Source organism: Furipterus horrens, unplaced genomic scaffold (genome assembly GCF_987537825.1).
Source record: "Furipterus horrens unplaced genomic scaffold, mFurHor1.1.pri manual_scaffold_2, whole genome shotgun sequence".
Lineage (NCBI taxonomy): Eukaryota > Metazoa > Chordata > Mammalia > Chiroptera > Furipteridae > Furipterus > Furipterus horrens.
In genome coordinates, this window is record NW_028327172.1 from 112,194,175 (window position 1) to 112,208,913 (window position 14,739).

Consider the following 14,739-nt stretch of genomic DNA (forward strand, 5'->3'; position numbering starts at 1 on the left):
CTACTTTGGGTAAATACCAAGAAATATTATTGCTGGATCACATGGTAAGAAACTGCTAAACTGTCTTCCAAACTGGCTGTATCATTTTGTATTACCACCATCAATGAATGAAAGTTTCTGTTTTTCTGCATCCTCACTGGCATATGATGTTGTCAGTGTTTCAGATTTTGGCAATTCCAATAGGCTTGTAGCAGTATCCCACTGTTGCTTTAATTTGCATTTCCCTGATGATGTATGAGATGGATCATCTTTTCATATACTTATTTGCCATCTGTATATTTCTTTGGTGAGGTGTCTGTTAAAGTCTTTGACCCATTTTAATAATCGGTTTGTTTGTTTTATTCTTGTTGAGCTTTAAGAATTCTTTGTAAATTTTAGATAACAGGTCTTCATCAGCTGTGTCTTTTGCAAATATTTTCTCCCAGTCTGTGGCTTGTCTTTTAGTTCTCTTAACATAGTTTTCTGCAGAGCAGAAGTTTGTAATTTAAATGAAATCCAAACTTATCAATTATTTCTTTTATGGATTGTGCCTTTGGTGTTGTATCTAAAAAGTCATTGCCATGCCCAAGGTCATCTAGGTTTTCTCCTATGTTGCGTAGGAGTTTTATAGTCTTTCATTTTACATCTTTTTGCAATCCATTTTGAGTCATTTTTTGTGAGCAACATACAATCTTTGTCTTCATTCATTATTTTGCATATGGGTGATCCAGTTGTTCAACCTCATTTGTTGAAAAGATTCTCTTTGCTCTATTATATCGTCTTTGCTCCTTTGTCAAAGATCAGTTGACTGTATTTATGTGAGTCTATTTCTGGTCTCTTCATTCTCTTCCATTAATCTATTTGTCTATTCTTTCCCCAGCATCACACTGCCTCGATTACTGTAGTAAGTCTTGATGGTTGGTAGTGTCAGACGCCAGCTTTGTTCTTCTTCAATATTGCATTGGCTCTTCTGAGTTTTTTGCCTCTTTATATAAACTTTAGTATAAGTTTCTCCATTTCCACAAAATAACTTCCTGGAATTTTGATTTAGATTTCATTCAAACTGAAGATAAAACCCTTTAAGTTCTTCTCAATAGGGCATATCAGTTATTTGAATTTTGCCCACTGGTTTCCACTAATTAATTTGTTAGTTTCTTCTTCTCGCTACTGTTTAATACTCAATATGAACATTATTGCATTTCCTTGAACAAATGCAGGAAAACTTTAATTCCTTTCTGATTTCATGAGAGTACTGTTGAGTTCACTTCCTTGCCCAGCCTGGGTAGCTTCTATGTCTTATTTTAATGACTAATATAAAGGCAGTATGTGATACTATAGTCTAGTCAGATTTGGGCTGAATTTCAAATCTAGTATTTATTAAATGATTTCAGATAAACCACTCAATAACTCTTAAAAAAGGCAAAAACATACCCAGGGTTGTTTTTAGTGTTAGAGAAAATATTTCTAAAGCCCTTGTTAGATGGTATTTACTCAATAAGTACTAACACTCCTTTCTCTAGACACATGCTTCAGAAAGACAAGGATAAGAGTTAACTGAAGTCCATAGTTTTTATTAGGGCTCTCTGTTTGTGTGGTATGGTTCTAAGGTTTTATTAAATGCCTAATGCCTTGTGTCTACTATAACATTATCACACAGCATAGTTTCACTGACCTTAAATCTCCGTAGAAGGAAAAAGGTGATGAAAAGTTTTATACACCAGGTTAAAAACTTGGGTTTTATACAGTAAGCTAACAGTCTTTAACTATTTTTGTTCACATACCTTTAAAAGAATTTTGAATAACTCTGTAACCATTCACACATTACCAAGTTAACATCTACAGCTTTTTACCTGTGATAAAATATGTGCTTGCAAAGAATTTAATTTCTTCCCTATTGGAAATATTGACATTTTAAAATAAAACTTATATCAACTATTCTCAGAATACTCTGTGGAATCTGAATCCACAGCAATTTAATAAAATCATCATCCATTTAAGTAATAATGAATAGACTCTTCTGTTAAAAGCTGAAATTTTTAATTACTATTTTATTTTCTTGACCTATATTTCCATCTCATTTCCTTATAGAATTTTATGTGATATATTTTATATTTAAAAGGCTTTATTCATCCTGTCATACTTCCCTTTAACAAAAATTTAAGACATTAGTTGAAATTTTAAAATTGTTAAATTTTCTATGGTCCCAGGGCAATGCACCATAGTAATATTTGGGCTAGACGAGAGTGTGCCTTTCTTCTGTGAAGTAAAAGAAAGATAGTTGTGAATAAAGCATTGCTCTTAGCCGGACTGATAGTAATAAAGAGTTTATATAGAAGAGAATTTGGACATTGACTCCATTAATAGTATCCATTTAACTGCTAACTGAAAGAAACAAGTCTGAAAAGGCTGCATGCTATGTGATTCCAACTGTATGACATTCTGAACAAGGCAAAACTAGAGAGAGTAAAATAGCCAGTGGTTCCAGGGGTTGTAAGGGGGAGTGTGAGTAAGTGAAGCACATTCTTAATTTTTTTTTAAAAAGAAGGTCCAAGATGGTGGAGGAGAAAGTGGAAGCTGCACCAACCTCCTCTCAGGACCAATCTGAAATTACAACTAAATTGTAGAGAAATTATCTGAAATAATCAACTGAACATTAGCTGGAGAGAAGCCTTATAACCACAGACAGACAGAAGAGACCACTTCACCACAACATGACGGGTACAAAGTGCAGAGATGCGACAGGGCTGGCTAGGCTCCCGCAGGTGGCAGCTGAAGAGCTGGAGAGAAATTTCAGCAGCTGGGGAGTTTCCCATGAGAAGTCTGGGGCTCCCCAGCCTACAGCACTAGAGCCAGAAAGGCATCCAGATAACACCAATTCAAAAGAATCGATGTACCCCAATGTTCATAGCAGTGCTATTTATAATAGCCAAGTGCTGGAACCAGCCTAAGTGCCCATCAGTAAATGAATGGATCAAAAAACTGGTACATTTACACAATGGAGTACCACACAGCAGAAAGAAAGAAGTGACCCCTAACTTTAGCAATAGCATGAATGGAACTGGAGAGTATTATGCTTAGTGAAATAATCCAGGTGTTGAAAGACAAATATCATATGATTTCACCTATAAGAGCAACTTAATGAACAAAACAAACAAATGAGCAAAATAGAACCAGAGGCATGGAAATAAGAAACAGACTGACAATGACCAAAGGGAAGTGGGTAAAGGGAAAAGAAGGGGAAGGGTCTAGTCAAGGAACCTGTGTACATGACCCACGGACATGGACAACAGGTGGGGACTGACTGTGGAAGCAGGGGGTGGGGCAGGGGAGAGCAATAGGGGAAACTTGGGACAACTGAAATAGAACAATAAAAAAAAAAGTAAAATTAAAAAACATTTCTTGCCTTACATTCTATGCTCCAGCAAGAACTAGTTGAAGTTCTGTAACATGCTTTTCCTGACTGTTTGTCTTATTGTCTTATTCTTTAGCTTCTTTGCCTCACTGCCTTCTACTCATTTTTTAAGACGCAAAAGTCTCCATTGAAGAATGACCTATCCTACATTCACTCTGTATTGCCTTTGAGGCCTGTGTTTCACACGCTTTCTCAATACTGTCCTCTGGTCTCCATCATTGCATGGACACATATTTTTTGGAGTTAGCTATTTTCTCCTTGTAAAGTTTCCTTCACTATTAATTTAATCAAGGGAGGATATTTCAATAAAACAAACATATTTATATTCTTGGCAAAAAGAATAAAAATACAGCCTAGATTTATTTTCTAATAATTTCTACTGTGGATATTGTACATGGTATACATGTGTAATGCTGACCTTGTTCATCATCTGCTAGCATCATGGGTCAGAGCTTATCCTTAATCTAAAAAAATAAAGTAAAATAATTATAATCGTCATGATTGAAAATCTAGTAGTACTTAATATAATAGGCTGATTCATATAATTTAAGATTATGTTTTTGCTTTTTTCACCAAATATGTAATTTGGTGTATATTAATATACTTTCCAGTGCATTTCCATCTCTCTGGAAAAGAACTTAGGTTGAAATATTTCTTTGTGTCCAGTTGCTCAATCCCTGTAGCCTTTTTCAGTGAGAAGTAATATTAACAACAATCGCTAAAATGCTTTTCTATATTTTTTGGTCATTTATAGCATGTAGAAATTATAGCCATTTTGTTTTATAAAGCTCGATTGAATGATATAAAACGTTTGAGATTATGTTGTTTGGCCAAAACAAAGGCAGTATTTCCTTTCTTGTCTTTCACTGCCCCCCCCCCCCACCTGCTTGAAGAAAACTGTATTTCTTCAGAAAAACCTTATAATTGCTCTTCTGTGCCTGATTTGTGCCTCAGGAAAGGCCCATAGCATCTGTAAAGCTGGCAGCAAAATGGTATTTCCAGGCAGGCACAGGGTTGCTGGGTAGCGAGCCAATCCGCAGCTTTGTCTGAGCAGCTGAGAACTTTGCCGAGTATTACCACGGTGTTCAGTAACACAGACCTGTGCCATGAGCAAGTAAAGCCCCAAGCAAGTGTCAGGGTCAATATTTATAGACCACTACGTAGCTTGCCTTGCGAAGAGAGAAAACGAGAAACACACACAGAGGGCAAGGAAAGAAAGACTGCAGTTGGAGGGGAACTTTAATTTTTAATATTTTTTTAGTTAAAAAAATGTCTTTTTAACTGTCAGGTTCAGACTTCTGCTGAATCCTAACCCTTTGCCACTGAGCTATGACAAGAGAGGAAACAAGAAGTTAGACAAGAAGGCCTGTGATACGTGAGAAGAAGGTAAGTAACGAGCCAGTTCGGCCTCACTTTTGCTTTTGTGGGCTCCATCTGCCTGTCGGCTGCTGTGCATCAGTGCTCACAGGGCTGTGAGGCATGTTGAAGCTAATAGGAGGGGCCGCCTACTCTGTAAGAATGTTCTTGGTGGCAGTGGAGTCTTCGGTATGTTCTTAAGAATGCTGTGTCCATTCATAACACACTTAAATAGCGTGGGTGGAGGGAATGGCTTTTGATACTAACTTCATGATGTGGCCTAACAGCAAGTTTCTGTTTCTTCATTCTGTCCAACTTGAAAGTCTTTCTATTGGTAAATTCCTGTTTGCTTTTCTATCATAAATATTAGTCAGCTTATAGAAGTCTGTGGCCTGGAAATGGAATAGTGGGAAAATTCAAATGAACATGTGAAGATGTAGTAGACTTTGTCAAAATGTACAAGCAACATGATCTTTTTAAAAGAAAGTTAATGTCCATTTGACAGTGCACTAGAGTGAAGTAATGACTACCTGTACTTGTAAGAATAGAGAGAACTGAGTGATGGAAAACAGGAACAGTCTTCTCCATCCAAGGTGCAAAAGACTCAGTGTTTAGAAGTTTCTCAGCTTGTCCAAATGACTTGTGAGGTTGGTTTGTTACAAAATGTGATTCTTTACTAAAGACAGTAACTAAACACCCCTTGCTACACATTAGTGATTTGTTTTTTCCATTCATCACCTGTAGCACTTCACATACCTATCTGGTATGTTCAGTGTTGTAGTATATTCATTCAACATCATTGCTTTGCGTATTCTGACTTAACATTAAAAGCAATGTTGTTGAAGGGGAAAGGAAAATTGCTTTCTATGTATTTCCTGATTTAGAAAACCCATGGAATGTTTGAACATATGTTTCATATCTACTACACATAGTCTGGAAAGGAAACATGTTTCTTCACTGAAAGTATAGCATTAACTCAATGGGACCTATCTACTGACATTTGAAATCTTCCCTATTGCTGAGGGTTTTATAAATTATGAAAGATAAGCATTAGGATGATATTTAAAATTTTAGATTAGGTTTTAGATTTTAGTTAATTATATAATTCCAAAGGATTTGACTTTAGGTGGTGGGTATACAATGCAGTATATGTATCATGTATCATATAAATATACACACAATCTTATCAACCAATGCCACCCCAATACATTTTTATAAAACAAAGGATTTCTATACTACATATTTAAGTTAAGAGCAAAAATAATAGAGTTGCTGTAGCGCTCAAGCTGTGGTCCAAAATGATACAAAGACAAGCTAATTTGCTGGCTGAGGTTTGTGTTAGGGCTGACACCCAGAAACCAGCTCATTCTGACAGAGATAAACCATATCCAGAAGAGCTGGAATAGGCTTAACTGTACAGTAAGTATCTTAAAAGGAAGCCAATAGTTGTAGAGTATCTTTTTGAAAATTACATGTAACTTTAAAAATAACACAAAATGTTTTTATTGTATTTTTCCCATTGCCATTTAGCCCCTTATACCCCCTTCCCACCGCAATCACCACAGAAAATGTTTTAAAATCAATTTTATTAATTCAGAAATGCTTTAAGGATAATCTAATATATAAATTTAAACTATATTTTAACATTCATGTAGTGCTTGCTTTAGCTTCTAAATCAAGCTTTTTCTTTGAATTTCTTGAAGGTCTACATTCCAGTTTATTAATGAGTTTGATTTAGTTTTTTGACAACAATATATTTGTTTTGAAAATGCAGCCACAATTGATTTAGAATAAGTATTTCTTAAAGTTTTATTTTCTACTGCCTCTAGATAATAGCTCATGATCAAGGTTGTAATTTCAGTTTTTAATTCAATATCTGCTATTTATTTACTTTATATGTTGCATCAATATATGATATTGCTTTCTTATACCTTCTTTATTGGTTTTATTTTTATTCCTCCTGGGATTTTGTTTCTGAGGTACTGTGTGAAAATTTTGGAAAGTAAAGAAGCCAAATAAAATTGCTTCAATAAAAAGAAACTAAAGAAAGTTGTCCCTTTAATCAAGAGAAGAAATGTAAACTGTGATATTGGTTGACAGTGTCTAAGATAGGATGTATTTTCATTGAAGGCTGACTGAGCATTTTAAAATTTGAAATGGCTTCTTAATATATTTTTGGCTTTAGTGTTAATCTGAAATTGGTTATTTGTCATGTTTGTAAATAACATTTTCTATGTAGGTATATTATAAAATGAATATGGAACCCTTTGTATCATGTATTGAAGCAGGATTAGTGAATTTAGCTTGAAATATTAATACTACCTTCCTAAAGGATCTCACTGCCCCTGGTGGCATACCAGCAGTCTGTCTGCTATATGCCCCTGAGAAGGATCAGTCCCCCACCATTGAACACTTCATTTTCCTGTTCAAGACCTCCTATCCCTGGCTTGTAGATAAAGGTCAGGCTATTTGGTACCATGAGTCTGTTCTTGATCTAGCTGCTACTTTTGTTCTGTGGTCATCTTCTGCTATTCTTTCTGGGCTGTTCTCTGTATCTCTCTTGTTCCCCCATGAGAGTATTCCCCTTTTCTCTGCTTTATTCTCCAGCAATATTGAACATCTTGTATTTCTCAAGACAATCTATATGGCTTTACTCTTTCCTGGAATATTTTATGTTGCTTCCTATATCTTGAAAACCTTTTTTCTGGTCTTTGCCTTTCATCCTTTATGAAGACATCTGTCCCCTGGATCCCTGCTGGCCCACTGTCAGCGTCTAGGGTTTGGCCTCCTGTATAACCTCTGTCACAGCGCTTGGAAAAGTCTGATATGTTTTGTGCTTCTTTTTCCACATGAGACTATATGCTATTCATAGCCAGGTTTTAAAATTTATTTTTTATGTTCCTCCAAAACCTAGCATATAACAGATACTCAAGAACTTGAACCGAAGAAAAACTTTATCACGTTGTTCTTATACCCACTTTTCTTTATAGACATTTTATTTTAATATGTTTTAAAACTTTGATGAAGTGGATTGCAGGAAAGCCCCTCAAGTAGATGGTCAGTGGTTCTGAAACAATAGCAATGCTTTAAAAATTTGTTGTTTCTCCTTCTACTACCAATCACAGGACATGTATATGTATGTTTATCCATGTAAGCAGATATTTATTGAATTCATAATGTTACTTGAGTAATAAACATTTCAAATAATATTGCTTAGCACATACAAATTCAGGCTATATAGCCCAAATATTCTAAAATTATTTTGTTGCAATCTGTCAGCAAAATCCACCAGTTGCTGCTCCCACATGGATTGCTGTGATAACTTAAATGATGCCCCAGCAAACTGAAGACAGTGTTACAACTTCCAAAAGGCCTAAAAAGAATTTAAAGAGAGTATGTTCCTTCTCATATATACTACAGAGTTACAGAGTGGAATGGCTCCCACTGTTACCTAATTTTATTCACTGTTGTAGAGATAGTAAGGGATTTAAAGATATGATAGAAAATAATGGTTTAAATATTCTCAAACCTTAAAGGGGATATTTAATTTCACTTAGAAGGATTTGGTTCTCAAAATAGAAATATTGAAAGAAAAGGATGTCAGTGTTTTAAAAAGTATGTAAGAAATAACAGCTGTTTCTTTTAGCTCTGATATTTAATAAAAATACAAATTATTTTGTCTTTAATTGTGTTTTATTTCCTATGATACATGAAATAGTTATTTTGAATATCAAATATTTCCTAAATCAGAAACAAATGTAAAACTTCATGCACAACTTAGAGTAATTCACAACTTCTCATTTATTTTTACTTATTAGTGTATGCCACCAGCACTTTCTACTACTGTTGAACCTTATAAACCTCTTCCAGACATTTAATATGACTCTTTTGTTTGTTTAATCTTGAATTGTATCTGCCTTAGGAATGAAAACAAGATGTATTTTCATAGGAAAATTTAGTAGCCTTTTAATTTTCTTGGAATGGACCATAATTCAATATAGAATTTCCTTTCAGAAATTTTTTACTCATATAAGTATCCTGTAGTTAAATAGGTGTGGAGAAGATGCCTTACCACAAAGAGTTATAAGCATAGATTTTGTATATCTCACTATTATATCAAATAATGTAAATATTATAAAGAACAGGGGTTCTTTTGGTCACGGACATAGAAACGTACCGAGTTCCCCTCAGCCAGTGATAAGAGAAACCCAAAGTTGCCTCAGTATTAAAAGATTATTGTAAAAATTAAAAAAGCAAAAGCACCACCACCAAGAAGAGGTCATAAACTTTGTGGTTAGAATGAAGCATAAAGGATTTTGGCAGAACAATAAAGTCTTACTTTAATATTGTTAGCAGCTTAGGTTGCCAAAGTTTTTCTATACCTGCGTGGCATAGAATTCAGAGAACATTAGAGGAGAAGAAGGAATTAATCATGAACGTGGAAACTTAAACCTCTTCTACTTTAACTTTCATTTTATAGATATTGGCAATGTGGTATGAAGAGGTAATGCAGTTTGCCAAGTATCAGCTTTTAAAGGAGCTAATTAAGTTTTTGATTAAAAACAGAAATAAGTATAATTATATTTTATCCTGTGACTTTTTCTGTTTGTAATTGCCCTATTTGTATGCTGCATATTGCATGTAAAACTTTGTCATATCTTGTGTTGTATTAGACTCCATTGGATTATTTCATAACTCCTAAAAGTTAAGGCTGATAATTACTGTCCCCAGCTGTGGAGGAGCACTTTTCAACTCATGACCATGACATACATACATATATATATATATGGCTTTCCTGACTTTTCCCTTTTTCTTTGGTAGTACAGTCAGATTTATGCCTCAAAACTATTCTTTTCAGTAGAACATGGCAGATAATCTTGAAACAAAAGACAAAAACTGAAGAAAACTTTGATTATTCTGAAGGGATTCTAACAGAAAATATACGGTTATATTTCATTTTATAACTTTGTTTTTAAGGTGGTTCTTTGTTCTAATTAATGGTTGGAAAATTTTTCATTAAAATAAAAATCAAAGAACCACATGTGCTTTTCCAGATTACAGTGACTTTCATCTAGGGTGCTTTAAAAACTGTAAATAATTAAAGGGTCAGGGGTCAAAAGGAGCTTGTTTTGTGCCAGTCAGCTTCTAGCAAGATCTGGTTCTGCCATTTCTGTTCCCACCATTCCCTTTTCCCAAATTCGGGTTCTTCAGTTCCTTTTATTCTCATAAGTATTAAGGTCCTTGGGAAAAAATCCCTTGCATATCTAAAGGTGATAGAATTTTTGAGCAAATAGCTGAAGGTTGTTCTCTGCCTCAGGCTATGATTTCTGTACCTTCTGTTTTCCTCCTCCTTCAATTCAAAATCAAAGTGACCATCTCTACTCATATCCCCAGTCAATTAAAAAAAAAAAAAAAAAGTCTGGTTAACTCTTAGTGAACATTTTCCATTGGATTGGTGCTTTGTACTTCAAATATATATATCATCTATCTTTTGAAATTCTTACCTGGTAAGAGATTTATCATTTTAATTCTTTCCTGAGAAGATAGAGGCAACTGATATTTTATTCAATTACTAATCAACTTGAATCTGAGGAGATTATTAGTTATTAAAGGTTTTATTCTTATTAATTGATCTGCTTATATACTCATTCTTTTATGGAGCTGTATTTCTCTTATTGGTTTAAAAGAGTGCTCTTTTGCCTAATCAAGGATCTTAATTCTTCAAAGTTCTATTAGTTACAATTGTCACAAATCTTTGATTACTTTTAAAATTTGTTTTATGTTTTGAAAAATTAACTATGTTCTGAAATATTTTTATTAAATCTAATCAATATTTTCTTCATCTTCTTTGAAACTTAGAAAGCTATTTTCTATCCAGAAATGGGAAAAATATTTTTTACATTTTTATCATTTAATTTATTTAACTGTTATTGCTGTGATTCACAAGGAATTTAGTAAACAAGTGCTTTAATACCTTTGCTGAATTATTATTCCCCTTCCCCCCTTTTTGTTGAAGTCACCTCTTTCTTGTATTCCTGTACTGCAGATTTAAAGCCTTGTATTACCTCTCAAGTTGTATTGCATTTAAATTTTTATCTCTATGGAATAAAAGTTCATGTTTCTTGTTAAATGAAATTTAAGCATTGGAACATGTTAGAGTGTTGTTGGATTTAACTTGGCATGCTCCTTGAAATTACTATAGACAGGAGGCTGTGAATATTATATATGTTATAGCAGACCTAATAAGAATATGATTCTGTGTGAGTGAGAGATTATGCATTAATAATAGTCACCATTCATCAAGGGTTTCTAGATATATATCTGGCATTGTACCAAGAACTTTATATGATTTCATTTAATCCTTGTAACAGACCTTTGAATGACTTATTCTGATTTCCTTTTTTTTCAGGATAATGAAACTGAGACCCCAAAATGTAAAGTAGCTTGATGCCTCACATAACTAGTAAGTGATAGGGTCATGATTTAAATTCAGATCAGGCCCAAGTCCATCTCTTAAGGAAGCATTGCCAAATAGAGAAATTATGCTTTTGCCATAAGTGATAATAGATGCAGGTCAAATGGCAAAAGTCTTAACTTGGGTTCATCTGTGAGAAAAATGAGCTCAGGAACAATGACTTTCAAAGTGTGTAGTCAAGACAGTGAAATCAGTGATATAAAGGGGCTTTTATTGTTTGGATCAGCACTGAAGATACCAGAATCTTAAAATGGGCAGAAATAATTCTATACTTTAAATTAGTTTGGAAGATGCTAAAATAATCTTTTAAATTTTTTCCAGTTTTAGTACCTCTGTTGGTTTTTTATCATTTTCCTCCCTTTGGAGTCAACTTTACTTTAGTTCTGCCTCATATGCTTAACACACAGCACCATTCCCTCCCTCACATACCTGCCCGTGACCTTAGCAGGAAATTGGCAAGGAGCTGCCAGGTCAGCAGGGAGTGGCTGTTCTATCTGGGGCCCTGTGTCTGTAACTACAAGTTTCATTCAGGGGAGAAATGAATCTACCTAACTGGCATCCTTCCCTATCATCTCTATTTTAAGCTCCTTGGTTGAGAGATTCACAGTTGTTGTCGTGGTCTAAAGCTTTGGTATCTAAAACAGGAAAGGAAATTCTAGCTATTTTGGTATCATTAGAACTCAGCACTTATATACTAATTACTTATCTGGAATGATGTAAAAGAGGAGAACTTAATCTGCTGTGACTAGATATACCTAATAAATACAGTTTTTGTATATGTGTGTGTGTGTGTTGTGGGAGATCCATATATAAAATATACAAAGACATAATTAGCAATCTTGTTTGTTATACATTTGGCCACCATGAAGTAATTTGTCTTCTTTTTTTTCTTTAACTCAAGGCTACCAATTTTGCTCAAAGATAATATAGGATTTTTTTCTTCTTGGGTAACTCTCCCCATTGTTGATGTATTAGTATATCTGTGGTAAGAGTTACACTAAAATTTACTGTTGCTTTTTTTTAGTTTTTTGTTTTTTATAGCCCTGCTTTGGAACAAATGAAAGTAAATTATACCTTTCGGCTAATAAGCAGATTGTTCTTATGTTATTACTTAGAAAAGAATGCATCAATTAGTATCTGTACTGATTAACAATCTTAAACTTTAAATAGATTCTTCATCTTATTCTTCCTTTTTCAATCATTTCTTTATAGTTTCCTGCTTTAACATATAGATGAATAAAACTGCCCGGTGCATAGTTGGAACATAATCCCATACATGATTTCATGCATTAATTTCCCTGGTCCATGTTTGTTTTTTCTGTATGTAAAATTCACTTCACTAAGAGTCTCTCTCTCTCTCTTTTCCATTTCTCTCTATACCAGTTTTTACTTCATTAAATCAATATTTTATTTTTCACAATAGTAGTTTAGCTTGCTAACCTTAAAATTTATTTCTGTGTTTATTGTTAGAACTTGTTGGCAAGTGGAACTTAGTGATAATAGAGAAGGAAAGCATGGTGACCTGGGACACGCTGTTCTACTGAAGTCAGTCACAGTTCTTGGAATGTGTAATTTTTTTGGTTTGTTTTAAATTAGCCTACAATGAGTATAGTCTTTAGAGTTATTCATTAATACTCCATGTGTAATCTTCAGAAATTATTATTGGTAGAAATAGATGATTATTTTGAATTTTTTTTTCTTGTACTGTCGCAGCTTAAAGTAGATTGGGACTTTAACTTTCAAGTGCATCTTCTGAAAGCATGTGTTCCTTGCTAGAGGAGCTGGTTTTGTGGAAAACTGGAAGCTGTTCTTATACTGAATATTTCCCCTAGTCGAAAGTAAACGTGATATTTATGCTAACATTATTTCAATTTAACAATCCAGACTGCATATGGTATGCTCAGAGGTTGAGAATCAGTTTTTTAAAAATTTTGGTTAGATTTTAAGAACATATCCTCTGTGACATACACATGTTTCTGTTTAGTAACTGTATATTGTCAGCAGTATTAATTGGTACTTCTAGAGACAAGCATACTGCGGATCAAACACTGGCTTACAAACATTCTAAGGCATGGAGAACACACAGATGGCCAATTGTCCTTTGTACTTCTGTCCCACACTTACTGGGGGGCTTCTTATTTCTCCATGGTGGACGGTTCAACACACAGGCTGAACTGGGACTACTTGGGGGACAGCAAAGGCTCGCCGCATTCATCCAGGAGCCATGCAGCTATCAAACACCTCTGTTTCCCTTTTTCTTTCCCCATCCCCTAACCGTCTTCCTTTGTCCACTCTCATCTGCCATCTCCCTTCTTTGTTTCCTGTTGTTCTTCTTGAAATATTGTTCCTAAGCGTCTGTTGCATTTCAGTTACATATCATACCAAGTTGTGTGATAGATGTTTTTTTTTTTTTTTAACTTTAACATTTTATTTCCTTCTTCCATTTGTCACCCAATTATATCAGAAAACCTTTTTGCAATTTGAGGAAAACCTTTTAAATTTTAACAGAAATATTAAGTGTCTGGAAGTAAGAGAAACTTGTATTATAGACTGTTAAAGTGCAGTTAGTATCTGTCACAATTTCCTCAAAGCCGTTTACTCTCTCATTCCATAATTAATGGTAAATTGGTCAAAATTGTGCCATGGATATTTGTATATATGACAGCAGTCTCATTTAACTCTAGAACGCTAGTAATTCTCTGAGGTGGTTTTTAAAAGTTATTGTTATCCTTATTTTAAAGGTGAGGAAATGGAAATTCAGGGAGGTTAAATAATCATGCCTAAGGTCACACAGCTTAGAAAGTAGGACATGTAGGTTTGGAACCCAGTTCTTTGTGACTCTGAAATCTTTACAGTATGGTGTATGACTTAAAAAAAAATAGGTAATTTCACTTTCCTACTCCTTCACATTTCTAATCATCTGAGACCTTGCATAGCAGTGCAGGCTATTTCCCAATGTAACAGAGGTCCAAACCAGAGGGCAGAGACTTTATTCCCTGCAAGGGATGCAAGGATCTGTTGATACTTACAAAAAATAAATAAATAAATCTCCATTTTAGTACTATATTATTCTCCTTTTATTCCTTATTTTTCTCACTTTTGTAACTATATCAAGATTCTTTATGCAAAGATATAACAAAACAAATACTTAGAAAGTATGTTCTTTCCAAATCCATACTATGCTCTACAGTGATTTTGAGACAGGTAAATTTTCATCTGTAATCTATACATTCTTTGATTTCAGTTAGACTTAATAGACTTTCTAATGTTATAAACCACACTGGGGTGGCATAAATTTCTAAATCATTCCATTAAAACTCTAGATATTGTTCAGAATATTTAGATGAGTTACACAGCTTGTATATTAACTTTTTTTAAAAAAAATTATTTATTTATTTTTTTGTTTACTTACTTTGTTTTTAGAGAGAGGGGAAAGGAGAAAGAGAGGGAGAGAAACATCTCTGTGTGGTTGCCTCTCACTCGCGCCCCAACTGGGGACCTGACGGGCAACCTAGTC

General features: G+C 34.2%; 1 long non-coding RNA gene across 1 annotated transcript in view; it reads left to right on the forward strand.

Moving 5' to 3' along the window:
• LOC150019297 (uncharacterized) overlaps nucleotides 1-14,739 on the forward strand; it is a 301,842-nt gene that overhangs the window by 197,422 nt on the left and 89,681 nt on the right. Inside the window, exon 4 of the long non-coding RNA XR_016509245.1 lies at nucleotides 4,680-4,777. This is a non-coding gene — a long non-coding RNA (uncharacterized LOC150019297). The remainder of the gene's footprint in view (nucleotides 1-4,679; nucleotides 4,778-14,739) is intronic.